The sequence below is a fragment of the Larus michahellis genome, chromosome 6 (assembly GCF_964199755.1).
Source record: "Larus michahellis chromosome 6, bLarMic1.1, whole genome shotgun sequence".
NCBI classification, from domain to species: domain Eukaryota; kingdom Metazoa; phylum Chordata; class Aves; order Charadriiformes; family Laridae; genus Larus; species Larus michahellis.
The window spans coordinates 45,205,229-45,233,089 of record NC_133901.1 but is presented as its reverse complement, the minus strand read 5'-3'; the positions used below and the strand labels follow the sequence as shown (position 1 = coordinate 45,233,089).

The 27,861-nt window shown below is 38.0% G+C and overlaps 1 long non-coding RNA gene across 1 annotated transcript in view; it reads left to right on the top strand.

Annotated features, from left to right (window-relative positions):
* LOC141745331 (uncharacterized) overlaps nucleotides 1-24,356 on the top strand; it is a 62,903-nt gene extending 38,547 nt beyond the window's left edge. The window contains exons 2-3 of the long non-coding RNA XR_012587738.1: nucleotides 20,436-20,525; nucleotides 23,957-24,356. This is a non-coding gene — a long non-coding RNA (uncharacterized LOC141745331). The remainder of the gene's footprint in view (nucleotides 1-20,435; nucleotides 20,526-23,956) is intronic.
* Nucleotides 24,357-27,861: the final 3,505 nt, after the last annotated feature.

The following is a 27,861-nucleotide window of genomic DNA, read 5'->3' as shown; positions in this document are numbered from 1 at the left end:
TCGGTGCTCTCTTTTTAAAACCTTGCATATTCCTCTGGCATTATTCTTGCTGCAATACGCTGTGCTCTTTTCTGAATTCCCAAGACTGAAGAATAAAGCTCGCTTGCTTCCTCTAAGTTGTTTGGACATTGTCTTTTGCAGGGGTCTGCCAAGCCTTGCAGATTTTTGACAATGTGGAGAGTGTATTGTAAGGTCTATAATGATTACCTGGCTTGCTGTGAAAATTTGGAGAAGTGAAACATTAACATTTTTTGTGCCATGTTAACTCTACTTTTCACAAAGGTAGTTCTCAAAAACCACATCAAATCAGTACAGATGAGAGAGAAAGAGATTTCTCTCTCATCTGTACTGATTTGATGTGGTTTTTGTGTTGCAGTCTGTGCAAAGTGTAAAATCTACCACCTATTCATCCCAGTCTCTCTGTCACACTTCTCACCTGCTTTTAATTTCCCCTTAGGAAGTCACTTCCCATCCCTATTGCAAGGTTCTAATTTTAATAATCCCAGCCCATCCAGAGCTGTTTCCCCAAAGAAATATTTCACTGCACACATCACTTAGTGTGCTGATATTTCTTGTTAGTATGCAGCGTCAGGTTAGCACCTCTAGATAACCTTGATAAATTAAAAATTGGCTTATCAATATTCAATCAACCTAGCTCGTTTACCCAAATGTCTAACTTCCTTTCTGTTAGAGCTGAGCTAAAAAGACACTGCAAAAGTAAATGGAATTAAAATTGTATATTTTCCTTTTAAACAGAAATTAAATCAGTCTGCTGCTAATGTCACCTTAAACACCAGGGTTTAGCAACAATGAAATAATATATAGTGGCAGATATGATATCACAAAATGTTAGTTTTCATTAGTTATTCTTTGAATACAGTGAACATCTAATCAACACTATTAGCAAAATTTGGCAAAGATGGGTTTGGTCTGCCCAGTTCTTTGTATTACTGTTGAGTCTTGATGATTCTTCTATGTCATTTTTTAAATTTATAGAGGGAAGATATAAATTTATATCTTCCAAAGGGCAGGGGGCAGTTGGGGTGCGTACCTCCTGACCTCATCTTCTTTTAGCATGCTGACAGCTGCATAATTTTCCAAATCAGATCTCCCTTTATCTTGTGCTTCATTTCCTTTGTAGTTTAGAAATCCTCAAACATCCCTTTGTGTTTGCACAACAATTGTTATACAGTAGTTTTCTGTAACTGTCCCACTCAGTTAATTGACTGCTTTTGCTTCCTTGGACCACTCTTTGTGTTGTTGCCCATCATCTTTACAGTATTTTTAGACATTTTTATACATTTTATACATTTATAAATTACAGTATAAGTTATTCAAGGGATATCACAGTGCTGTTTTAACATTATAACAAAAATCTAACAGCACATCATGTGAAAGGACAGGCTTAGACAAATCCACCAGGCTAAGGTTTTCAAAAATCTTGGTGATTTTGGGGGCCTGTACTGTGATGCCATAAATAGATCTGATTGTCAGTAGGCAGATGGGCAACAGCATTGTCACTGAAAAGGCTTCTCATCTTTCGCTGCTTGAGAACAGCTTGCTTTGATGTCCCGGGTATTAGGCAGGGACCCTGAAGCTCCAGGATGTTCTGTGATATGTTCCTAAAAACATTCACATGCTCATGTCTCAGTGGCTTTCTGTTGATGAAAACTGTCCGTATTGTCAGTCAACAGAAGGCAAAAAGAGGCCGATCTTTTGTCACAATACATAGACCTCATTAATTTGTATATAGCACGAACCCTGAAGGTGCCAACTCATAAAATCAGAGTTTCCTGGGAGTTTATAACCTAGGTTCATTCTGTGTTGTAACAGCTGTCCTGCAAACAGAGGGCTTCAGCAATTCCCTGATTTACTTCTGTTTTCAGTGAATCTCTGATTTTGTGGTGAAAATGAATTCCTTAGGAAGCTCCAAAATTGTTGGGGTTTCTGTTTTTTTATTATCCCTGTTGCCAACTCAGAAATGCACTTTGCTGAGCACTGTTTATTCTACTAACGTTAGTCTATATAGAATTTTGCATTAAGATGGTTAAAATTATTTCAGCCCTGCCAAATATAAAAAAACTAAGGTCAAGCAATTTCACCTTGAATTAATTTAAGCAAAATATTTAAACAAAATCTGGTGGGTTTAGAACCTTAAATTTAGAAGTAAAAACATTGCTTTAAGAGGGGAAAAAATATTTTAAATTACATAAAATATTCTTATATGTTTGACGAGGAATTTTATTCTCTAAATTTTGCATCCCTGTGAAAAAACTGAATTATTTGCGCAGTTCTAATGGCTTAATTAACTGATAAACTGATTCAAACATTCAAGTACATTTTGTATCGCCAAACTGCTTCCATGACACTCTCCTTATGTGACTTGACATAACCTTATAACAGAAGCCCAATAAAACATGGAAGGACAGAGTAAATGAAAAGCCATTTTCAGAAAAGACTTTCACAGGTTTTGGAATTCTTCCTGGGAAACATTCAAAAGGATCAACATTTTATTCTTGAAAACAGCCTACTGATTTTAAAAGGTGTATCTAGTAAATTAGTTTCTGAATTTTGCAGTTGCTCAAGGATATGAATATTAGAAAACTTTAAGGCTATTTTCTTTCATTCTTACATTAGAACTTGCAAATTTGTGTTTAGTAACTCCTCAGAGAGTCTTTATACTCCCCCCCAGTTTGAGTTTGATTAATGCCCTAGATCACTCATCGATTCTTCGGCTGTTCTTGCCTTCCCCCCCTCCCCACCAGCAGTAATTTTAAAAGTAAATAAGTATAAGATGGGTTTAATTAAATCCTGTCAAGATTCAAAGGTTTGTTTCACTTTAAACGCTTGGTACAATTGTTGCTAATTTTAAAGGGACCAAAGAAAATGCTTCAGACAGTGTACATGCACCATGGAGAAAAATTATAAGGGGAGATACAGGCGAGGGGCTGCTGTTCGAACTTTTTGATCTCAGCAAGTTGTTGCACTCTTATATTAGGTAAATATTTGTGTGTGTTTCCTAGTGGCAGTGCTTTTAAAAAATGAGTAATTGCAAAGCATATACAATATCAAAGATGCCATTTGATATCATCAAAATCTTGCTCAATAGTTTCACTATAATCTAGGTAGAAATGTAACATAGGAGTGACCTTATTATATGGTTTTGCATCAAGAACTTCTTTGTAGTTTGGTCCAACCACACATTAAAGCTGCCCATTTGAATTCTATAAAACAACGGCCTGTTTCATTATCCAAACAGTGCAGAGAAGCAGTGCTGTCCTGCTCCTGATGTTACTGCTCAACAAACGCCTTTCTAGAACCAGGAAGAAAAAATGTGCCCGTTTCAGAGTTGATTATCCATGTTTAGGACGTCTGGTGCTTCTTTAAATCACTAGCCCTACAAAGTAGATTTTGTACAGTTAATCTGTACCTGTTCAGTATATCAGACTGCTTGGTTATGTAGTTCCTGCAGGATTGTCAGGCGCACTTGGAGATGTATGGCTGGAAGATGCTCCCTGTCCTCTGCTTGGTAACTTATTTCCTTCCACTGCAAGAACCAGTTTTTCTGTAGGGTTTGGGATTATGGAGTAGGATGGAGTGAACGAAAGCACCTGAAAGGAATAGCAGGTGAGGAGAGGGTGCATCCTGAGACGCTGGCCAGGGATGGAAGTCAAAGAGTGTTCTAAAGGTAAAAAATAGTTCTGTGTTTGAATAACAGCAAAGAGGAAAGAACACAATTACCGGTAACAGGAGCTAGAAATATCCATACTGGAACATGATTCAGTGGGTAGGAAACTTTGGTAACCACAGTAACAGTAGGCTGCTTCAGCTTTCGAGTTATTCATCCTTGCAGTGTGAATTTTGCTAGAGCAGTGGTGGAATTTGTGCTTAGCCCTTGGAAAAGATAATACAGACCCTAAGGACGATAATGTGAAGCAGAAAGCTCTTTAGGATTTCTATTAAAATTCAAACTCAGAAAGTTTCCACACTGCTTACTGTCTCCTATGTAACTAGTTGAAAGCCTGTCCAAGGAAGAACTAAGAGAAGAATCTCTTCGCTTTCATTTTGCAGTTTCATGTTAACTTAGTTCTGTGAAATGCAGATTTTCATGATACTGTACTGTGCTTACATGATACTGTAGCTGTGCTATCTGTACACTATGTATTTCTTTAGATTTCATCGTCATTCGCATTTTGAAGTTAACCTTAAAATCTGCAGTTACTAACTGCTCTTGCTACTTAAATGATGTTAACAACAGATCTGAGTAAATCTGTGTCTGTGTTGCTTTGATTTTTGCAATGCAGGCACTATGGTTTTAAATTAGAACCAAATTTTGTGGTTGATTGAGAGCTAGGCATCAGAAGCTAAGAGGAGTCTAACAAAAGTCGTGGTAATTACATTCAGGGCTATCTAATGTCCTTATAACACACTATTTTCTGGCCTAACAGATTATCACCTTCTTCCTAGGAGTCGCTGAAGGCCAGGCCAAAACCCATGTGCCCTCGCTTTACCTGTCTCTTTCTTCTTTGAACATCCTTTAGCAGAAGGTGCTAAGCACTTCGCAAATACTGAATGTTGTATAAGGAATGGTGTTCTGAGGCACAGGGTAGTGACGTAGCCTGTCAAATCAAAGAGGCTGCCCATGCAAAATCCACAATGTCTTGTCTCCTCTTTCTCCTGCCCTTTGCACAGAAAACACTAAGAATTCCTTCGGCCAACTTCAGGGTGGGGGAGGGAGAGAAAAAGTATGAAAAATAAAACTAATTTTTAGTTTTATTAGTTTAGTTTTTATTAAAACTGGTTAAACCAATATATTAGGTTTTTCTCAGACACAAAATGAAGATGAGTTACCTGAAAATATTGAAAAGTTAAATCTGAATTCAAAACATTCAAAACAAATTTTACAAAAGAGCTGGTCAGTTTATTTTCCATAAAATATAAAATTGCAGAGTATTGGTTTTGTCTCTAATAACGGAAAGAGGGAATCAGATCTTTTGATGGAATGTGGAGGTGGAAAACTGTAAGGTTAACAGGACGATTAAAATACAGGGCATCTGTAGCCATATAGGAGGGGGTGAACATGGTGGCTGGACGGACTTTTTACCAAAACTAAACTTCACATGAAGACTATAGTGGTGCATAAGTGTGTGGGAGATGCATGTCAGCCTAATCTCGGTCAAGGACAAACAAGACAGGGTTTAACAGGAATATGAATCATATTATTTTGTGATTTCTTTAAATGTCCCACTAAACCTGACCCAGAGCAATTTGGCCCATGTGTTAGCCCTAAATCATTTACTTTCAAATGTCCTTTCCATTAGATAATGCTGATCAAAGAAATGAACTCACTTAACGGACGCAAATTAAGCTTTTTCTTAATCTCTGATTGTTAATGACTTTGTTCTATATTGACTACCATATGCATTTGCAGGACTCCACAGAGGAATATTTACTGCCGTTGGAAGTTTCAATTTCTCCAATAGCTGGCTTTCTTGATAAGGCTGTGTTAAGGTATATATATATATTCCTTGGTGGACTTTCACAGGATTTTCAGGATCTCTTTTAAGCCTTCAAAGATGCTGAGCAAATTGTAAATTGGGAGCATTCTAGCTTTATTGTGAGACCCAAATATGTTCATGCTAGAGAAATAACTGGACTGTTTGGATATTATTAGTAATAGAGACTTAGAAAAAAATATTTAAGAATTTACAGTCTCCTTCTGCTGTAATTGGTGCATATTTGTTTCAAATATTTCTTAAAATATTCTCTTATACTGTTTATAAATTCTCTTCCATGAACTAGAACTCCTTCAATATAAGTGATATTAATGGTGTCCTATTTTTCATCTTAACTAGTTACAGGTCTAATATGTGAATCATCACATATCCTTTGTATAATTGCCATTTCTGTCCTATATATTTACTTCATGTTCATGTGAAGTAAAAGTGCTCTTATTTTTTCTTTTTGTGATCTCACCTCACTGGAGAAGCAGAGAAAGAGTAAAATCATTTACTTTATTTTAGCAGCTACTAAAGATTCTAGGCTTTATTTCAGCCAGGTTAAAACTTATGAAAAGATTTCATTGTAGTTTCTGAAGAAAAGAAAACAGCTTGAACTGAAGAGGTATTAATTTCTACTGTACTTTCAATTTCCTCTGGAATTTATGGAAGCTGGTAATTCTTAGAATTAATGCCCAAAAAGGGAATTACTAACAAAAGGATAAAACATATCTTGTATCCCTTCTCATGGACACCGTCAGGTAGGTACATATGTGTCCTTTACCTTGACAGGCACATTATGTATGTAAATTATATCCTGATTTACTTCTATTTATAAGTTGCCAAATATTTGGTCATCTTTCTGTTTTGTGATGGCTCTTTGACTTTTTGACTTATGAGAAGTACAATACTTGGCAGCCAACCATTTTGGTGGGTGGCCACATCTGCAAATGACACTAATTAATGAAATTTCCTTGCCTTCTGCAAGGAAAACCTATTTTACAGTTGCATTAATTTTCTGACCCTCACTGAAGAAAGGACTATCTAGTGGGATAATTGGCAGGGATTTCTATCTCTAGGGAATACTGAAAAAAAAAAACAAAACAAGGTGAAGTTTTTCATTTTTTTCTGGTGTAACTAAATTCATACCTAAATGGACACGTTTCTGCTGAAAGGGATGCAAGTAGGAACACTCTATCCACTGGGCTTCACTCCTGAAACTTAATTAGACTACGGTATTAGCTTGAATGTCAAGCTTGACCATGAGGATGCCTAGTAATGAATATGAAGTCAAGCACAACTTTGGAATAAACTAAAAGGTAAGTTTTGTTTTAACACCTTTGTTCTCCCAAGTTTTCTTTTTGCGATCACAAAGATTTTCATGCATGGAAAAAATAATTTCTGGCTAATGGTCCAAATGCCGTCCCAGGCACATATGGGAAAATGCTAAGACTGCTGGGGAATGACTCAGTCACCTCCAGAGTGAGATGGCAGTGGGCCTCTTGGCCGCCTCTTTCATCTCAGATCTCATGCTGTGTTTCTTTGCAAAGCACCGCTCTCCCTCAGCAGAGGCCTGCCCAGCAGGAGTATATTTCTTTGGGTGGTTCGGGGGATCTCTGCAGACCTGCCAGCTGGACTGGGTGCTGATGTGCTGAGGTTGGAGAGACCCAGAGTGTATCTTGGGTCCCCTGAGCTCCCTGGGGCATCCTTCAGTCTGTCTCTGTGTGTAGAGGGCAAGTTAAACCCTCAACAATTTAAACTTTTTAAATACTCATAGGTAAGTAATGAAGATCCTCTTTAGACAATTAAAATGCTTAGCTATTAGCTAAGCAGCTGGTGGTGGCCAGCCAGTGCTGGCAAAGTTTACTGGTGACTTTTATTTTAAAATGAGAAATCTAATAACTGAGACTTCTTGCTAGGATGAGAAAAACATTTCTTTGCCTTAATGTTCTATTGTACGTATCTTTCCACTTTAACAATAAGTGTAGCCAAAAAGCATGAAAAAAAAAATCTGTAATTAGCTCCAGCTATATAAGTATAAATCCACATGCTAGTTAGCCTTTAGAAAAAGAGCCATTTGTGTTAAATTCATTAAGACTTTCCCATTAAAAACTGAGGACCCATGAATTAGTTTGACAGAGAAAAACTGCTGGAGCGTTTGCTTGGATTCGGCTTGGTGTGCTCCCAGCCTTCGTCTTCACTGCAAGTGTTGCTGCCAGTTATTTCGCCCAGCCTGGTCACAGCCTTGGAGCCCAGAGTGATTTGATTAACAGATGATGAATTATGGTAACTTGAGCTGTGGCTTGTGGTTGAAGTCACACTGCATTATTACTTTGATTCTCAGCAGGATTTGAATATTGTGCCATAGGCTCTATTAGGCTGGCTAGTTCAGATTTGGAGCATTTCTTAAAATGAAGTTAGAGAGATCGGTGATTGGATGGGAGTTCGTTTATGGAAAATATATACACCTATAGCTTTTGCTAATACTGCAATGAAAGAAGGCTGAATAAAGATATAAGTCACTCACTCAAATGTAACCAGCTCATCAGAAGTGTTCACAAAGTTGATGACAAACTCGGCTTGTGAGGCCGAAGCGTTTTCATTGTGAGGTGACTGAATAATCTTGAAACAAGCTGCTGCTTTTTTTTTTTCCCTATTTACAGTAGAAAAATCTCCCCAAAAATCCTCTCAAAGCACAGACACTGAACGGAGAGGTGTGGGTGATTAAGGGGAATGATAAAATATGAATAGAAGTTATAATTATAGCAGCCCCTGTTCTGTTGAAGCAGAGTTCTCTGTAATATAATGAATTTCTAAGCTCTTTTCAGAAGCTGCAATACTGAACCTAAATTATTGTTAGCTTTGTTTCGAAGCGGTATAGACCATGACTTAAATTATTTGATTAACCAAGTTACCTGAATGTTGAGTCCTCCGCAGTTCAGGTAGGGAACTGCCTACTATATTTATCCATTTGTCTTCAGGAGATACTCAGTTCTTCTGCCTTTTTTTTTTTAAGGTAAGTGTGCAAAGAGTTTAAAAAAAAAAAAAAGATATAACATTGAAGAAATAATTACAAACTTTAGCAGTAGTTTCTGTCAACTTCTTGACTAATACTCTGTGCATCTTTCACACGGTTAATTTTTCTTTGTGTTGGCTAGTACATGTCTATTCTGTATTCTCTCCTCTAAAATTTAAATACATTGACTGAGTGCTTATGATTACTCCCCTGTTCATTATCACCCAGGCTCAGATTGATTGAGTCACAAGAGATGGGGAGGGTAGGCTAGAAAAGAAGAAATACACACAAAAAATAGGATGATGGTATTGCCATAAATACCTTAAATATGCTTGTTGGAACACATAGAAATGAAGTATGTTACAAAGAATATTGTGCTTCCCAACCCATGGATACTGCAAGTAAGCTCCTACTTTGTTTCCAAATCTATTTATAGTTCCTAGATTATGTGAAGTCCCTATGAAATTGTTTAGTACCCATGGTTACCAAACACATTTCATAAACTAACACAGTTCTAGTGCTGTGATGTATCGGCAATTTTTTGTCTTTTTCTAGCAGTAGTTTTCTGGTACAAATTCTCACAGGTGTAGATAATAAAATCCAAAAATATTTTCTGTGTTAGCAGTAAACTGTATTTGACATTACTGTTTCTGAGTGGCTTTACTGTCAGCGTGGTATTGAGGCACTTTGGAAACATAAATAGTCTCTGCCTGTATTGTATTCCAACGAAAATTGTCAGTCTTTAGGATGTACCATTTCTAAATAGATGAAAAAGAACTGAAAAGCCTCGATGCCTAAATCTAAAATGGAAACTGCACCTAAGACATGTAAAACTCCCTTTTATTGTCCTTTTCTATTGAAAATGTAAGCAGACAGCGGCAACTGTTGCAGCTGTAACAATTGTAGCATTAGAGGTCCTGTGGTATTTTTCTCATCATGGTAGGATTCACACTTTTTTAATGTGTTGTTCTTTTCACCTGATGATTCAAGAAACGTGTGAAATTGAGGCAGGGATGCTGTGTCTTATGGATTCTCTGTGATATAAACATAGGAGTAGTCACCAAAGACTTTTACAGGTATGAATGATTCCCAGTGAAGGCAAGAAAACTGACATAATTGGCATAATACAGTGAAATTAAAGCTATTATTTCTTAATCCTGTTATTTCTTTTTTCTCTCTTTTAATGCATTAAACCATTCTTTGTTTTTCCTTTTGTCCCTCTCCTCATCTGACGCTTCTGAAATGTCTATCTCACACACACACATACAAAAATGGCGTGATGCTAATGTGAGCTATAGCAGGAAAAAAATATGTTTATGAACTCTGTTAGTTTTATCTACTTCTTTCCTGTTTTCCTCTAACGATCCCTTCCTATGCAGTACATATATATGTAATTAAATCAAGTAGCAAAAGCCAACATGATACCCATATGTACGAGTAATTAGCAGGTACAGTCTGATTGCCATCAGAAGTGGGTAATGTTTCGGCACTAATGGGCCATTACAATGAGTGGGCATTATAGTCTCAGCACTTCTTTTGTGTAATAATGTTGTCCTGTGCATTTTCTGCTTTTCTTGCTGACAACAGCTTGAAGTAAAATCTCAGCTAAACCAGGTAATCTACCTGGTCCAAATCTGCTCACTAAGGAAAAACAGTTGGGAAAAGAAAGCATTTGAAGTAATGTTAATATTTCAGAAGTATGTTTAAATCATCTAAGGCTTGTATTGTTTTCCTACTCAAATCATGCTACTTGTTTTTAAACAAAAGCTTACAGGAATCCATTCAATTCACAGGAGAGCTACAAAACTGTAATGTGTATATTCGTTCCTGTGAACTGTTTATTATGCTATTGCAATTCATCTCCCCCTTCAGATATGCGTGTTATATGGTAACCACAACAATTGGAAACATATCTGAAATGCCTATTGCTCAAAATAGATTTCTGGAAGGGGGAAAAAAAAGTAAACAGTTCATATGGAGCTTTATTTGTAGAACATGGATTTTGGTTTCATTTTCTCATCCTCTCCTGAGCAGTACACAGGGACTGGTGGGTGCAGTGTTATTACTTGTCAATGGATAAAAAATAACTTTCTGCTCACTTCTGTCAGCGTTTATGCTGTCATTAGGGACTGGGAGACTGAGGTAAGCGGAGAGAGCTTTGTGGCCTGGCAGGAGGCAGTAGCTTCATCTGCCCCAGCTTGGCTGTCTTCACAGCCGGCCGCATGCTGAGCCTCACCGGCAGCAGCTTCTCCTCCGCCTCGCAGCATGGGGCTGGACCCATGAGAGTTATTTTCCAAGGGCTGTGCAGAGTGGCTTCCCATCAGAACGACTAAACACCCACCCACTATGCGCGTATAGGGTTGTTTAGGAAGGGAGAGACTATTTGATCATGTGCTGCAAACCACATTATTCGTGGGAAAAAAAGAGAATTTTCCCTTCTCTTTCTAGCCTGGCTATGAAGCTTAGTGAATTTGGCATAGCTAAAGCATGGAAAGTAGGAGGAACGTATCAGATGTCTTGAGATATAAGATGCCAACAGCTATGAGCCTCACTTCTCGTTTTATACCTGCCTTGGGAACGGCACGTGAAAGCCGACCAAAGCTGTTAATGTAAGAGAGTGTGAAATGCCTAAGCAGAGAGCGGGCAGCTGTCCAGAAAGTGCAATGCAGTGCAAATGGGTATGTCCAAATGACTATGTGATTGCACTGCATTCCTCACCCAGTCATGGAGGGCCTCTAATGTGGGAAACGTGCAGCTGTGTTTGACAAATTAGCACCCACTAAGCCTGTCAAAGAGGCTGCGGCGAGGGGTGCCATGCGCTGGCCGAAGGACTGGCTTTCTCCTCCACTTCGTTCTGCGTGACACCTTCAGCCCATGTCAGTGCAGCTGGGTGCCCAAACCACTGCGCGATGCCCCTGAGCGGGCCCAGCGTGCTAACACAGAGAGTACCAGCTGACACACAGTTTAGGAAACTGCTCTTTGCTACCTCCTAGGTACGGCTTCTTTCTTTGTGAACTCCAAGTTATCCCAAACTGAAACATGTTTGTGCAAGTGCTTAGGGTATGTAAATCCAGGACCATACTAAGGTGACAGTATTTGTGATCCGAGCCTCGGTGTACTCTTAACAATCTGATCTCTGCATCTGTTGTGTGAGATAATTGGTGCGTTTTGGCTGCGTGTCTAGTGTTAGGCTGATCAGAAAGACGAACACACTGTGCAGATTAAGGTTAAGCCAAGAATAACGTTTCCATGAATGTCTCTGGAAGTAAGTTCATCTGCAACACGATCTTGCAAATGTGATGTGTCTCTCCATGAATCGTTTGCTCTCGTTCTTCCAGATACTCATAAGTTCTGTGTGGTTTTGTTTCTTTGTGATTTATGTGGAAAAGTATCTGTCATGACACTGTTCATAGTGTCTGGACACTGTTCTTACTGAACATGGCTGTCATCTGGGCCACATGAGATCACTCCCGTTGTGGACTTGGATGACTGACTTCTTTTAACATACATGATTTGATCTTTTTTCTCACTCTTCAGTCACTCCATTTATTTTATTTTTTAATAATTTTTTCAAAGCCTGAATGCTCTTTGCTTCACTTTCCCCCCATTTTATTTTCTCCTGAGTGGGATTTGATCCCAGTAGAGCTTGGGGTTCAAGCTGATCTTTCGGAATCAGAATTTGACAGGGCTATGTATTAACTACGGTAAATACATTAATCTCTTATTAAATATTCCCATATTTAATGTGAAAATCTTAATTTCACTTTAGAAGATGCTACTAAGATTCCTTTAACTTCTTTGCTTAATAAGAGAAAGACCTAGAAACCTTCTTTTTTAATTCTATGGATCTAAGCAGTTTCATACTGTAAATCACGCTGCGTAATACTATAATTTCACACTATAAATCTGTAAATCATAAATTATAAACGTAGCCTGTAGCTACATGACTCTGTGGGTGATCACATTTTTCTAAGTTTCTCCTTTAATAATTTAAGTCATCTTTTAGAGTTTCTCATATTGGTACTACAGATTCTGTTGGAGACAACTTGGTAAAAGGCACTCTTCTTTCTGGTTTGAAACAACGTAGTGCCACAGTTCAGTGATCAAAAGCAGAGCTGTACAAGTGGGCTGTGGCTGTCTATGGTCTGTGGATGATGATAAAGATTTGATCCACTGTCCTTGCAGGATTCACGTAGTTATTTTATTTTTGCCTTTTACAGGATTTTCAGTAAAAGGAATAGGTATGCCGTTCCACTGGAAGTGGTAAGAGTTAAGTCAATGAAGTGTTGCAACCTGTGTTTGTGGCAGAGCATGATGTTGGATATCATTGGCAAAGACCGTGAGTTCCTCCCAAAAGAAAAGTAATTTCATTTCCAGCTATGAAAATGCAAGGTTGGTAGTAGAAGAGGGGAAGTACAAAAAAATCATCAAGAACACAGGTGCGTTGCAATAAAACCTGAGCAAACAGATGGGATTTCATTTCAATTCTGATGTGCTGTTCATTTCTCTTCGTCTGGCAGAATATACTCGGGACGCATTTTTTTATTTTTTTTTTTTAGTTCTATTACTAATTTTTAACCACTTTTAATTAAAATTAAATTGGATCATCACCGATGTAAATAAATCTTCAAGCTCAGTGTCCCAGTGAATACAGTGAAGATACCAAAACTTCTGCAGGCTAGAATTAATACTGGGGTGAGTTGTGCAAGTTAATAGTAATGGATTAAGACTAAAAATAATAAAACAGTAAGGAATTTTCCTGTTTCACTATGTGTGTGTGTGTGTTATGAATTCACTAGGTGAAATTAAGCTTGCTTTGAAATCAGTAGGAAGTTTGCTTTTGACTTTAGTGGCAGTGGATTTCACCCATTACATTCTACAGCCTTTTAAATCAAAAGGGAAAACAAAGAACACAAACTTGTTCTTATTTTTTATTACATCAGTCCCTCCGAAATTGCTGACCAGCATTGTATTCCTGTGTGTGTCTCTTGGAAAGATGGTGGATGTATCTGCAGATGCAGGTGCACTGCAGGTTTGTGCGTCGGTTTTCAGTGCTCTTTGTGAATAGTGGTTTCATTTTCCTTTTCTCTGGGGTTTCAACATGCCATTTATTGTGCAAGTGTGATCCTTATCTCCTCTTGGCAGAAGACATCACATTTCTATTGCTCATGTAAGACTCTAACTGTAACAACCTCTAGTATGCTCCTGAGGCCATGTCCTCTATTTACAGTTTTTAAACGAGCTGACTTGAATGCTTTTTTAATTTATTGTTGTGTTGTCAGCAGGTTAATTATTCCCTTCTCATTGTTGTCCATGCCACTGCAGTCATTTATTTTAAACAGTTGAGGTCATTCTGCTATTTACACAAAGCTTCTGAAGAAATCATGTTGCAGTATAAGCAGGCTTTCAGAAGCATTTAATCCTTCCTTTTGCAGTAGTTTCATCTATCTTTTTAATTTTATATTCATGTCATCACTTTTTCAAGAGGTTAGTTGCTATTCTAACAGAGTATTTTATTGTACTGTCTTGTCATCGTAAGTCTTCATGCTGTCAGATGCTAATCTTCCTGTCCTGAAAGCTTCCCACCATCTGAGATATTAACTGCATATTTTACATCCCGGTTATCTTTGCATTAACTATAGTATATGTATTGTTAAAGATCTGGACAGATGTTTGTCTGGCATCTCTTGAGCCTGCAGAAAAAAATATGTCAAAGGGGAAATTATTTCAGTGAGAATGGGTATATATTTCTTACTAAATCAAATTGTTATTAATTTTTCATTAGCTGTCTCAGCAAATGCAAAACTTTTTCCGAACAGGAAATCTCCCTAAAGAAGGCTTCCTCACTTTGTTACAGCCTCAATTCCTGTTCAGCACTGGCTGTGTCTTCTATATTACACTGCCAAAATGTTTGATAGCAAAAAGGATTTTATTTCAAAGTTTTATCTATTTTTGGCATAAAGCATTCTTTAAGCAATATCATCTAGCCATTACAGGAACCAGGTGTTTCCTCTGTTTACTATCCATGCGAGGTAATATAATATTAAGTGCGTTCAGAACTACCTAGGATAGAAACGCAGACTGATGTTAGGGGAGAGTTTGCTTATCACAGGACGTGTACCTGGTTGGTGGTGGTTTCACAGCTTCAGTCTCAGAAGGCTGAGCAGTCTTCTGAACTGAGACAGATCGTTACAGCACCTTTTATAATACCAGTCTTTTGGGATCCTGGACTTCAATTGTTAATTTCTGTCCCTCTCATTTCCTGGTTAGTGATGATGACGGTGCAAACCTTACAATTTGTCTCTTAGTCAAGAGATGCCCTCCTACATAAATACAATTATACTGGGAAATTTCAGTATATACTCAATATCAATTGAATTTTAAGCTCCTGTATTTTTTTAATTTGGCATGCCACATGGTCTTACCAGTGCTAGGGCTGTTTCTTAAGCAAAGACTGAAAGGAATTTAATCTCATTTTAAGTCGCGGCTCCACAATTTAAAAGTCTTTAGCAGTTTCTCACATTCCTCTCTCCAACCAGGGTTTAGTCAGTATTTCATTCTAAAATGAAATTGGAAATATTTCTGCAATATGATTTGGGATACAGTTTATAGGTTTGTATGTATGCGTGTGTGTATGTGTATATGTATGTGTACATATGTTTCATATATTTGTATAAAACAATTCTTGGTAGAATGGTCATCTTTTGTTTGTTTGGAAATAATTTTTTTCCTCTTGCACAAAATTATTTTTCACTGTATTGATCTTTTGGTTCTTGGAATTTTACTACCATAAACCTCAACGCTTTACACAGTTGTTATTCCAAGGACTTTCACTGTTACATTTGACATCTAGTGTCACACAGGATTGGATCCTTTTTCCTCTTGATTTTTTTCTACAGAACAATTCTAAACCACTGATTTTGTAAAATGGTGATCGATTCCAGAGGAAGAGAATAATGTTGCAAACACAGAATTGCAACTTCACCCCTGGCTTAGCAGTAGAAGAAACTGGATTCAAGGGCTCTGTTTTCATAAATGTACAAATATTGATCACTGAACAAAGGAAAAGCGAACGAGAAGACTGTCCAAGTTCATTTCTTTTTCTGTAAATGTCCTCTTTTCTTTTTAAAGCTCCACTTTAATTAGAGTGAGCTATAATATAGTTTCTAATCAATCTGAAAGGCATAAAGCATCCCAGACACACAGGCTGCCTGCAGGAAGCCAAGCAAGTGTCAAACTGAGGTTCCTCTTTAAGAGTTAAGGAGATTATATGCTGCTGTAGAAGCCCACTGTGCAATTACTTCACTTTCATAGTCACAGATTGCTACTGAAATCCTTATATCTGATAGTATTTGATGAAGCATTTAACATTTTGAATCACAGTGGACTAATACGGTTCAGAACGAATCTTGAATATTTTAACTGGGTGAAACGTGTCTGAGTCTCAATAAGCTATGCTTTTTTATTTTAAGAAAATTTCAGGCACTTTAATAATATAGTATTGAAAATTCCACATGCTGCCAGAGATGCTATAGAATAATTAAAAAAAAAAAAAAAAATACTTTATTTGGTGGCTTTGGCCGTTCCTTTCTCATCATGAAGGATGTATTAGCTCTTTGAGGTAGTTGAGCAGTCCCATTGTCCTGGGCGCTGAAAAGCATAAAATCACTGGCAATCACTTTGCCATTGTATTTGGAGATTAAAGGACAGGACCTAACAAATGGGGTAGACCTTGAGTCAGGAGATGAGGTAGCATCAGATAATGCAGCGAAACAGTATATCTAGCACAGATTAGCTGTGAATAAATTCTCGGCCAGTCATCCCTTTGTCAACTTGTTTGCCAAGGTAAGGTCTTGATTTATCTTTCTGGTAGTATTGATTTTTATTTTTAATCTTGAATTATTTTTAATCTTGAATCAGTTTTGATTAAGATTTGTTATGGTCTTGTATGCTTCCAGGAATGCATAAAGAGCATACTGTGCGCTAGAAAACTCTACCTGGACACCTACTTCTGTGATAGTTCTCTTTACTCCTGTCCTGCCACCTGAATGACCCGATCCTGGCAGCACATACTTTTATCAATTTATCAATTTTCTAATGTAAAAAGCAGTGTATAAAGATTTGTGTGAAGGTCTTGAGATGACTCAACTATTGGCTTGCATCTCTGCAGCAGAAGGCTGTGGTTTCCATTTCCACCTCATGTACTAGGCTGATACCCAGTGCTTGGCACTGTATTTCAGTGACAGGGGGTGTTTCATTGTGGAAGATGTCATCCTGAAGATGACATGATGAACTCAGCTCTATTGTTTCTCCATCTGGAGATGAAAACCCCAAGGAATACTTTAGAAAGAGCAGGAGTTTAGCTTAGGGCCACGCCAAACCTTCCTAAGATCATTGCTGTGGCGATGTGTGTGAGATGTTCAGTACATGACAACCGTGTTTCTGCCTGAAGAGTTTTTGCATCATCGCTGTCTAGATCGTTTTCATCAGTGCACTGCATCCGTTGTGCCATTTGTAAAACATTCGGATTTCTATTAGCAGAGCAGAAATTTTTCTTCTGTGCAACTGACAGTGATTGTAACAAGTCAGCTTTGCTGCTGCTGCCTCTTCCTACCTCTGGAGAGGCATATTCTTCCTGTTCCTGCAGCTGCACGGTGAAAGGCAGTTGTAGAAGTCAGTGCGTGGCACCACTGGAGCATTTAAATGCATCTGCCAAGGGGAATGCTCTAGCTGATTGCATATTTTTCAGTGATATGGAGACAGAAATTCTTTAATTACAGTGCGTGATGGAGGCGGTCACAAGGGGCCAATATTGACAGTTTATAAATGTCTTCAGTAAAGAAGCTTGATGTATCTATGGAAAATTGAAGATTTTTAGTTTGTTAGGCTATTCTGCTTTCAATTTGCACTTAAAAAAAAGTCTTTATCTTCCTGAAGTCTACATAGGGGATGTCATCTGTGCCTGTCCACCCAAGTCCTTGTTACTCCAGCTTTTCCGTACTTCTCTGTAATCTTATTACAGCTTTCTGCTCTTGTATCCTTCCTCCCCTCTTCAGAGGAAGAAAGAAAGACAGACAAAATCCTTTAAGTCATTCCTTGCTATTCACTGCTTTTTCCTTTGGTTTGAGAAACGTGGAAAATGCTTGACCCTACCTAAGAAAATTGTGATAGCCAAGAGCCAGATTTCAGCCCTGTGTTTTCATGCCCTTTAACAGGGAACACGCTGATAAATCTGCACAGATCAAGTCGTAGCCCATTAATGAGCTCTTTCTCACCCACTGAACTGGTAGTAGATTTCAGACAGATTTGGGGTTAGGTATACACAAAGAAAACGCTCTGTTTGTCTGTTCTCTTTAGGCTGTACCATTGATATTATGCTGTACAATATTTAGTGCGGTAAGATTTCATGCACTGTGGTCAGAACTTACTTCCCTTAATCCTGAAATTGTTATGTGATCATTCCAAGATAATCTTTTGCCAATGGCTTTCTATCTATCTACTTTCTGATAGTCTAAATGCTATTAAGAGACCTTTTTGCAAACTTTTTCCATACATGACTGTAGAACCTAAAAAACCATCAAGATTGCCATTTCTCGTGAGTTATGAAAGAAAAAAAAATTATGTTTTGATTGGTTTGGGTTTTCTGGTTGTTTTTTAGTTTCCTTTAGAAATCAGCTTAGGAATTATAGGAAATAAAAGCTGTAATTACATATGAAGTCTTGCGTCATGCCATACTTCTTCATTTACTCTCTAGGTTTCATAAAAACTCAATTAAAAAGTTTTTTCTTGGTAAATTAGATATTAGGCAAAGTTACAGTCAGTACCGACACCTCATTATACTACAAATATTCTGCGAATGGGTTGGTTGGGCTTTTTGGGACATGGTACCTGTGCATAGTATAGTAAGTGATGCTAGTGACCGGGGCTACGGGCAGCACACTGTGAAGTACCAGCCTTGCTAATATCAGTGGAAAACTTGCCTACTCCTCCCTTCACCACAAATCCAATTTTAAAGTTGTGTTGTGATGGCCTGTTATCCCTAGGCAGGGGATACCAGGATCATACCAAGGACACCGTCATGTTCTAAACCCCTGGTATTCACAATCTCCTGGTAGTCACTTTGGAGAGTGGAATCTTTCTCTGTCTCCGAGCTCAGAAATAACTCTTGGAAAACCAGTTCTGAAAAGTATTGACAAGTGAGGAAAAAATACGTTGTTTACTATCACGAAGAATATCTTGTATCTTTACAGGTAGTATAAATGTTCAAGTAATACCATTTTTGTCCCTGCAATTCTCATGACACACAACTCACTTGAAAACCCTAAATTAAATTTGTCTTACAGTCCACAGAAATAACAGAGCAGGCATGTTCAAAAGAGTCTCATGTGTGAGTAAAGTTGCATATAAAATAGTCTGCTGTTAGGGAATTTAAATAGTTTTCTTCTTCAAGAAAAATACAGCAGTTAGATGCTCTGCTAAATCTTTAGTGGGTTAAAACACAAGGATCTCTACAGAGATCTGGAAAGAAGCCACTTTGGAACATGATTTTTATCAACAGGGATTAGAAGGAATGATCAGAACAAATTTGAAGTTTTAATAAACAAACAAGTTTCCATCTTCATTGCTTACATTACTGTTTCCCTCTGTTATGTTATGCAGGCATTACGAGACTGCAGGTAGCAGATGGGATTCTTGTTCTTCATTAGACTTTAATATCACTTCATATATATTTAAAATTTATAACAGGTCTCATGAATTCAAATGAGATGTTACAGTCCACAGATACAACTGTAATAACACTTATACAGCTTTTAGAAAATAGCCAACCCCAGGTGTTGACTCATGAATATTTACACACCTCAGTCATCATGGAAGCAAAAAACAATTTGAACCTGATCCTATTCCAAACAAAATGGATAAAAACCACTGAATATGAGAAACAATCCTTTAAAAGACATCTGAGAAAAAATAATAATGATTCTTCCCCATCCCCATGTGTTTCCCCAGAAAATGGGATTGGGGAGAAGGATCAGAAAATGAAAACATGACACGGTATTTTTTTTTTTTTATTATTGAGAGGGTACATATTTTTCCTAAATTTGGAATATTTTCTTATCTAAAAACATGTAAACAAACTCTTTTTCACACACAGAATTTTTAAATTGTGTCACAATGTTTGAACTTAAGTAAGTGAATGTTCTTTGCATGATCAATTTCATGAATTAAAGTAATTTTCATGATGCCTGTGGATGTAAAAACATACATAAAAACATTTCTTTAAGTCAGTAAAGATTTAATTTTAGTTTGATATAACTGGAATGCAACCAAATGGATTTTTCTTACTTAAAAAAACACTCATTCAAACCTGGAAACTTTCTATTCCAAAACACAATTTTTGGAATGTTCTAGGGGAAAAAAAAAAAAAAAGAGACTGTAATTGAAATGAGACAAAAAGAAATACCTGGTAAAGTAAGAGCTGTAGGCCAGATTCTGATTTTGTTTACACCCTCATAGATACTAGGATATTGCCATAAAGTAATATTTTTAGAGATTTATCTCACAGCACTGATATCTGTATCATGCGCAGGAATGTCTGATAGAGCAGAGGTGAGATGTGGGAATTTTTTATCCATTGAGAAGGCTGGGCAGTTTGACAGATCAGGAAAATAGGACCAAAACCAGACTTTATAGGGAACTTAGATTTTCACTCTTTCCTCATTCCTACATTTTCCTCCTGAAAACAAAACTCCACGAACCAGGATGACAGTAAAAAGGGTAGGAGAAAATGCTTGTGGCAATAAAAGTGCACAAAACTACATAAAAATAAACGAGGTACATTTTATCTCAATTTGGAATGTAAATAAAAGCTTGTGAAACATGATTAATTGTTTAGAAAGACACAAATCTCTTCTTTTTTCTAGTGACCATGGATGATGGGGGAGGTCATGCAGAACTGGTGACTGTGTTCTTCTCCTTTTCCCCATAGTCCGTCATTTTTCCTGCATTGGCAGGTAAGATATTAAAGTATTAAAGACCTAATGATCAGCTTGGTCTGGGAAGCCTTCTCTGTCTGTCTTCAGAGTTAAAGAACGGTATTGAGTTACAGAAGACAGTACATAAGTGCAGTAGCCGGCAGAATTAGAAAGGAGTAACTTATCTGTTTGTTTCAATACAGCAGTTCTCTAGCAATGGAGAAGAAAAACATTTCTTTCTTGAGGTGTTATTGCTATTATTTAGCAGACCAGAGCTGTGCACTAAGACCTTTGTATGTCTTCAGTTGTCTTTCAACTTTCTGGCTTGTGTCAACTTCCCAAACGACCTACAGTTTCAAGAGTGGTGTTACTTGAGTAAAACACACAAATGTAGGAAAATTTTTGCAAATATGGCAAAAGTGATACTTCACTGTGACTTCTATGGAGCATTTATTATATGAGAGTTTTTGAATAACCTTTATGTATTTGTGATAAAGACTTTGAATCCCAGAAGATTTACAGAAAACACTTAAGGATGCTATTCATTATTCTTCTATTTAAAACATTTTCTGCTTAACTAGGTAACTGAAACAACATCTGACTTTAGTGTTTAAATTTTAAGCTGGGTATAGTCAGAGTAAAAAACTAATACTTTGGTGGAAAAAGAATTAGCTTGGGAATTATTTGTAATGTGCCAAGAAGTAATTGTTGAAGTTCTGCTTTAAAGGAAATACAAGAGGACGTAGAATTCTTTCCTATGCTTGATCAGAGAAGAACATTAAGTAGACTGCCCGTGTGGCTATCATATAGGCAATTTTGCATTTTCTCTGAGTTATTTTTGTTAAATATATTTTTAATAAAATATGCAGGTCTCTTTGAGGAGCATAGTGCTGCATGGGTAGAGGGCAATGCCAGGTGACACATGGCATTGTCATTACTTTATACAGTGCAACTGTGTAAGGAAGGGCAACCAGATTTCCTCAGTCTCCTGGCTGATAATCAGGTAGGGCAAGTTGGGATTGATTCCACATCTAAGAAGGGATTCATATCAGTGGGAATGAGTGTCATAGAGGAGTTAGATAGTTGTTTGCAATCTGAGGTCATGACGAAGCCTCATCTGTCTTTGGCTATCAAGGTAAAAGCAGGCAGTGGCAAACTCCATGGGGTGCCTTTGCATCACCAGGGAATGTATTTTGTATTTGCTTAGTAACTGTAACCGCTAACAGAAGTCTGCAGTATCTAGAGAAACAGCTTAGCGCATATTAATTTCTTGGAATTGCCCAAAACAAAGAAGAAAGTACAAGCAGTTTTCTATGGACTCGGACAATAAAGGCAAATTTAAATAAGTTAAAAATATCTATCTGTACTTATGCAGAAAAGGGACTAGGACTTAGATGTAACAACATAACTTTGTTCAGCTGTATGCGAGGAAGTTTGGAGCTCTGTGCTGCATAATGGGATTCTACTATACAGCAGTATTGCTTAGAGAGGAAGGACATTTTAACTGACATCGTCTCATTAATTATCAACCAAATATGACATAAAGACACCATAAGAGAAGGAAAGGGTATGAGGCATCAGTTGCTCTAGCACTTTGTTGCCATAAGGAGCATCTTTAGTTACAGTTTCATGACTCTGCATTGCTGGGGTTGATAAACTACAGTACACAGGAGCAATAGGCTTGTGTGGAATCTAGTGAAATTTGGATCTTAAAAAGAAATGGGATAACTGAATGTGTGCCATGTTCAGATCAGCGATTCAAATGTAAGATAATCCTCCAGAGAGACCATAATGTTCTGTGAGAAAATCTAATTGAAACGTACCACCAGTACATTTCATGAAAACAATGATGCTGGAGAGTGATGGGTGCCACAGAGCAGAGAGATACAGGTGAAGAAAAGCTTTGCCCCGGCCCCAGCAATGTGCTTTCACTCTGACACAGAAAGGCCACAAGTGGATCTGGAATACTTGTTGGGGTTTTTTTTTGGTTGGGTTTTTTTTTTTTTTTTTTTTTTTTGCAGCAGCAGCAGCATAACTGCATTTGAGGAAACATCAGTGTAGGCATGACAGCAGTGTGGGTGTTTCATGACTTTAGTCTATACTGGTGAGGTTGGAAAGTACTGCACGATCTGGAGACGAGAAATCAAAGTAATAGCAAGCTGAAGGAGGAATCCTAATTCCTTCTGACTGCAGTACTGAACCTGGCAGCATCTTAGATGCCAACAGGGATGATATTCTATATAATGTGACTATACCATACATCACAGGGAAGCAGATTGCACATAGACAATAAAGCCGTTGTCAGACCAGTTGCTACCGGCCTAGACCAGCGTGCAACGCTGGCTTCTCCCACTGCTTACACTGCAGCCAGCCAGCTTTTCCAGACTCGGGGTTAAATCGGCGCCGCTGCCCGGTAAATGTTTGCCCCGAAATAACGACATCCAGTTCAGCCTCCCTCCCCCCTCTCCCTCACATCCTGCAAAAACAAAGAAGGTGGCGGTTTTCTGCCCCACGAAATGATGGCGGGGGGTTGGGCGGGGCGGTTGCCATTTGGGCAGGGCGGTTGCCCGACTCCCGGGCCTGGCGCTCCCCCTCCTGGCTGAAACACGCACCCAGCGCTCCCTCAACCTGCTGCGGGGGAACTGCGCTCTGCAATCCTTTCCCCCGTGTTCCAGATGTACCAGAGAAATCTGAACGTTTGGTTTCGGTACAGCTTATTCTCCTCTAATGAACAGCACGTTTATTTTCATCTTCTCTCCCAGCCGGTTTTTCCCTGGTCCTGCCTGATAGCAGCAGCAGGGATGTATGAAGAAAATCAAAGCAGTGCTTTGCAAGGCTTAAATGCAGTAATTCACCCTTATCTTGTGTGCTGAATAAACACTCTGAAGAGCTTAATAATCGCCTGGTCGCGTTCAGGGGGATGCTTCAGCTTCAGCCCAACAGATCAGCAGGGCTTTCCTTATCCTCATCATCTTCTGCTACTGAAGACTCCTACTTTAGGAGTGGATGTCTGCAAAGTATTTTGATGGCATTGATCTGTTTTAATCACACCTATGTTAATCTGTTCTTCCAGCATTTTAGCAGGCGTTACAGCCTTTAGGAGCGATTTCAAACCATCAGCCTTTAGAAGCTGTCTCAAACTGTTGCAGTGTTGGATCGTGGAAGCATATAAAAAGTGCAGCAGATCCAAGAGCATTGGGATAAGTGTGGCAGATGAGTTTGTTGTCACAACTTTCATCTGAAAAAGGAGTTGTTACTTTGTACGTTATTTAAATGTATATTTAGATTCAAAGGGCAATTAAATGCTTTTGGGAGAAAACCAAACACCTCATAAACTAGCATATCAGAAATTCATATTAATTTAGTGTGCATTCTTGTCTGTACTTTTGCTCCTCAAGTGGAAACTATGAGATAAATTGATTTAAAGGGGAAAAAGTGGCAGATACATAATTCTTGTGTTTAATACTAAGAGCCAGACTGAAGAAGAGGATGTAAAAGGCATACCAGGAAGCACAGCAGCCTGCAGAAGTATGTGGGAAGGGTGAAAAATCACAGAAAAATTTGGACCCCAAGAGAGTATATCTGAAGAAACTGTGGAAAATAAAGGCAAGTCAAAGAAAAAAAAAAAGTTTTGGTGTTTTAACTTTCCTATCAGCAAGTGATGCTTCCATTACTTGATACGTAGAAATTGTAAATTTTCCTTATTTGTCTGACCATTTTATCCAGTTTATATCCCAGCGCGTTTTGATATGAACTTTAGATATTACTGGTAAACAAACGAGTATCAATATAAAACTTAGATTTGCTTTACAGATTTATTTTTCTCCCTTTCTTTTCACAATGACATGGAGCTAGTATTTTAAATATCCTTGGCTCCAAAATATAAGACGATTTATTTTAATGTCAAGATAGCGAGGGATTTAGATATGAAGTAATACATTCTTATGCTTTACAGTTAATACCAGTTTCCTGCTTTTTCTTGATATCGTGATCGATATCATTTGCTCATGATCACCTCTGGCATGCCAGTTAGAAAATACGGATGCACCATAAAGAGAAGTTTTAAAGAAGAAGGGTATATTAGATAGAGGAAACCACAAAACCACTGCCAGGCTCTGAATGTCTCCCTCCAGAGCTGTCCTATGGTTCTGACTAAACTGCTTGAGCTAGTTCTAGGTCGGCAGACGAGAGATGCCTTCTGAGTGATATCAGACCCTCTCTCATTTTTACAGCCACCCTATGTTTTTCTGTCCACATCACATGAATGTTGGTTTATACACACATTAATTGTGCTGAACACAAATGAAGAGAGAAATAGTTTCCATAGAATTTTAGATAACGGTGTACAGGAGCCAGAAAATGAAGTGGGTTTGGATGAATGCTGTAATGTACTATTATTCTATTGTTGTTATCGGAATATTTTTATTCCTTAGCTGTCTTTTGAAACTATACACAGTCTTCTTGGTGAAAAATCAAGGGTGATTAAGAGAACAGACCAGAGCAAGCATATTTTCCCAGTATAAAGTCATCCACAGTCCTTTGATAGAGTTTGTTAGTACCTGTGTATATGTAATTTTGTATGCAAAGGCATTCAGGCATGCTTCCCTTCAGTTTTATGAGTACATCAATTTTCTAGTTTTATTCATTGCTTTTATTAAATACAATGCACTAAGTAGTAGATGATGTCTTTGCTATCTAAGTGCCTAGAAAGATGTATAAAATTTGGCAGCAGTACTATTTCTTTCCCTACCTATCCCAAATTCAATTCAAATTCTATTTTTGTGACACAAGTGACAATTTGTGATAACTGCATTATAGTAATTTAAACTACAACCTCTTTAATGTCATGCAATTTAGATGCATCTAAGGAAGACAATTTGAGTTACAAATTTTGTTTTCTAATATTGGAAGTAATATATGTAGATGGAAACTAAATTATAAAAGTTTGTTTCATGTTACTTTTGTGGCCATGTAATGCTCTCTGTTGGATTGGTATTACTTGAACTGTGCTCAGAATTTACAAAATTGCCCCTTAGTCTCAATTAGAACTGTTATTTGTTGGAGTCCTCATAATCTTAGGAACGTGTTTAGGTTTTTATATTGTCTAGCAATGAAAATATAAGAGAACAAATATTAGGGAAAGGACTGCATTTGTGATGATGGCTAGCTAATATTTTTATCAGTTTTATTTTCTGCTAGAAGACAGATCTAGAGACTTGGAATGACATCAGAACTTTGTAGCTTTTGAAATGCTCGGGAACCAAGGAGAATGATATACCTTCGTTTTGGAGACAACAGTTTCTGAACAGCTATCTCATTCCAAACCAAGCCTAGGAGGAGAATGTAGAAAACAAAGATCCAGTTAAAAACCAAACGTATTATTTTTGTGTTTAAATGGACACAGAATATTAGGAAATTATTAATAGAATTACTACAAGAAGGGTGGGTAATTCGACCTTTTTGGCTTCTGCTAGATTGCATGCCCTCAGGTAGGACTTGACATAGAACACCAAAGGTCCATGAGAGGTCTCCAAGGAGAGTTCAGAGTCCAACATGTTCCTCAGTACAGACACTGGCTACCTTTTAATGGACATAATAATTTTGTCAGCCAGGAATTTCTGGATAACAATAATGTCACAGCAGAGCAAATCTGTTGGATTTGGTTTTCAAGGAATGCATAAAAGTAATTATTTTCCTTAATTAGTTTCCCTACTCAGCGGGTTGATTGGTTTCTGAGTTTTTAACAAATGTCATTCTGATCTGTTTCTGTCTCCTTACACTTGAGCAACTGGAACACTGATGCGGGGGTACAGTGAGCACGTTTTTGTTTATCTCAGTAGTGCAGAACAACTCCTGCAGTAGTTACTGCTGGGTAGCTACTGCTCTTCCTCAGGGCATTTGGAGTCTGCAGTAGAGCCAAGAAGAGAGTCAGGACTCCAGCCAGCAGCCTTCTGCTGCGCTCAGGGAGGACTGAGGATGTTGCTACCTCATTATTTCATTAGTGTTAAGATGAAGCAAGCAGGCAGCATTGCTTTAAACACAGGGTGTTCTCTCCTGCCTATCCTGGCTGCCTCTCTGAATTCTTCCTGGTGCTTGATTCTCTTATTTGGATCCATTCGCCCTCCTACACTGAATTTTTTTCCAAGATTTCTTCTGTGGTGTGTGGTGCATGTAACTATGAAAACTGGACTTCAGAGCACTGTGGAGGTTTACAAGTCTAAAATATAGAAAATGAACCAAAAGGGGGTTGGTTTTGTTTTGGTTTTTTAGAAAAATGTTTAAATTTTTAAACTAATACCATGAACTTCTGGGCACAAGTCTTCATTTTTTAATGCCTAAGAGGGGAAAATAATGAAATGATTTGTGTACATAAAGGAAATATTTCTGACTAGGAGCGTATCCTGCATGAGGTACCTAGCTAGACATATGGACAATGAGCCATTTATTTTAGATAAGTATTGCATACATTTATGCACATAATTATCTGCACAGATATTAATTCCATCAGAGACAAATTAACCAATATCCTCAAATAACTTATGCTTAGTGTTCCTTCCTGTTGTTAGGTTAGATTTCATGTCAAAAGATTGACTGCTCTGCTTTTTCATGAAGAAAAATATCATTAAAAAAATCCTACTTAGTGTAGTCACAGGTTCTTAAGTCAAAATTACCTCTGTGCAGTATGACAGACACAGGGAGAGCCTTGCTAATAGAGGTAACTGTCTTGTTTCCTTTAGTGGTAGACCGTTTGTATCATGACACGAGATTCAGGGAGTCCAGTAGTGACTTGTCTCTTTTCTTTGTCTGAAAATGGCAAATAGATATTGTGACAACTATTCCAGCATTTCATATTTTTGTACCAAAGCTCAAACCATTTTGATCTGGTTTTGAGGTTAGACTGGAATATGACCTTTCTTCCACTGGAAGAGTCAGAGGATTCGAGGTGCCAACCATATCTCGGGAAGTGTGGGAACCAAAGTTATTGTACTACTGGCTATGCGAGCCCAGAAAGGTGGAAAATGTTCCCCCTACTTAGTCCTGGTTCAATTGGTAAATAAATGAGTCGGCTTGTATCAGTAAGTGATCATCTAATTGCTTATTGAACAGAATATGGCAACACACCTGAAATAGCTTTGGCTATTTAAATACTTGACTTTTTGGAGGATAAAATGCTGTTGTGATGGCATGAGCCCCAGTCTGGGCTGCATGTGTCTTCCCAACATCAGCACTGGATGGGGTATGACCAGTTAATCTCTTAAAGCTTCCCTGCCCTTTGTACCAGACTAACTAGGTTAAAACGCAGTTGAGGTTATCTACAGCATGATTACTGTGTGCTTTGCCTAAAGGTCAGAGTGGTCCTAGTCTGGTCTGCTCT